Here is a 1,856-nt window from a genome sequence, read left to right as displayed (position 1 = left end):
TTAACTATTTGTTAGAACTCAGCAGCAAAGCATTTAGGTGTGGCACCACTTTTTTTAAGGTTATTACTTTTATTATTCAATTACTTTAATAAATATAGTCCTATTAAGATTGTCTGTTTCATCCTGCGTGAGCTCCGGCAGGTAGTGTCTTTCAAGGAATTGACCCATTTTATATAGGTCATCAGATTAGTGGGCATATAGCTGATGATTGTAATTAATATTTTTATATCCTTTGGATCTGTAGCGATGTCCTTATTTCTGATATTGGTAACTTCTGTCTTCTCTCTTTTCTTCATTCAACTGTCTAGAGCATTAATAACTTGATTGATGTTTTCAAAGGACTAACTTTTTGTTTACTTGATAGTCTATCAATTTGTGTTTTAAATTTCATTGACTTCTGCTCTAATTCTTTTTATTTTCTTCTGTTTACTTTGGATTTACTTTGTTTTTATTTTGTCTAAGGTAAAACTTAGGTTATTAATCTTACATCTTCTTTATTTTCCGATATATTAATTTAATGGTATAAATTTCCCACTAAGCACTGGTTTCACAGCACCCCACAAACCGCATGTTATGTTTTAATTTAGCTCAAAATGTTTTTAAAATTTCTCTTGAGATTTCTTCTCAGGACCATTTATGAGTGTGTGTTTATTATCCATGTACTTGAGAATTGCCAACTTACAATTACATAATTAATTACAAATTTAATTCCATTGTGGTCTGAAAGCAGACATTTTTTTGTTTGTTTCTCTACTTCTAAATTTGTTAAAGTGTTGTTTATGACCCAGAATTTGGTCTTAGTGTTTCATATGAGCTTGAATATTCTTCTATAAAAGAGTCTATAGATGTTGATTGTAAACAGTTGATTGATGTGTTGTTGAATTCAGTTATGTCCTTAATGATTTTCTGCCTGCCAGATCTGTTCATTTCTGATAGAACTGAGCTGAAGTCTCCATCTCTGATTGTGGATTCATGTATTAGTATTTCTCTTTGCAGTTCTACAAGTTCCAGCCTCATATAATTTGAGAATTTGTTTGGTAAATACCTGCCTTCTTAGAGAATTGATCTCTTTATCACTATATCATTCCCTGTTTAGCCTTCACAACTCTGTTTGCTTTAAAGTATGTACATCTGAAATTAATAGTATATCCTTGCTTTCCTTGGATATATTAGAATAGTGTAACTTTCTCCATCAGATTACTTTTAATTGACATGTGTTTTAATATTTAAAGAAGAGTTCTTGTAGGAAATATAGTTAGGTCTTGTTTTGTTATTCCTCTGACAATTTTATCTTTTATTTGGTGCATCTAGATTATTGCTATTCCTATTAATTTTTGATATAGCTGTTGGAGAAGACTCTTGAGAGTCCCTTGGACTGCAAGGAGATCCAACCAGTCCATTCTAAAGGAGATCAGCCCTGAGATTTCTTTGGAAGGAATGATGCTAAAGCTGAAACTCCAGTACTTTGGCCATTGACTCATAGTTAACTCATTGGAAAAGACTCTGATGCTGGGAGGGATTGGGGACAGGAGGAGAAGGGGACGACAGAGGATGAGATGGCTGGATGGCATCACTGACTCGATGGACGTTAGTCTGAGTGAACTCTGGGAGTTGGTGATGGACAGGGAGGCCTGGCGTGCTGCGATTCATGAGGTCGCAAAGAGTCGGACACGACTGAGCGACTGAACTGAACTGAACTGAACTGAAGTTTATTATATACCAAATTTGTTATTTTTTCCTTTGTCACCTTTGTTCCTATTTTTGTTTGCCAATTTTTTTTTTTTGCATTTAGTGATTTTAAATAGAACAATTTTTTTGGTAAATCTATTTTCTCTCCTTTCTTAAAATATTTATAC

Source organism: Bos indicus x Bos taurus, chromosome X (genome assembly GCF_003369695.1).
Source record: "Bos indicus x Bos taurus breed Angus x Brahman F1 hybrid chromosome X, Bos_hybrid_MaternalHap_v2.0, whole genome shotgun sequence".
NCBI classification, from domain to species: domain Eukaryota; kingdom Metazoa; phylum Chordata; class Mammalia; order Artiodactyla; family Bovidae; genus Bos; species Bos indicus x Bos taurus.
The sequence above is the reverse complement of the archived record's forward strand: the minus strand, read 5'-3'. Positions refer to the sequence as shown.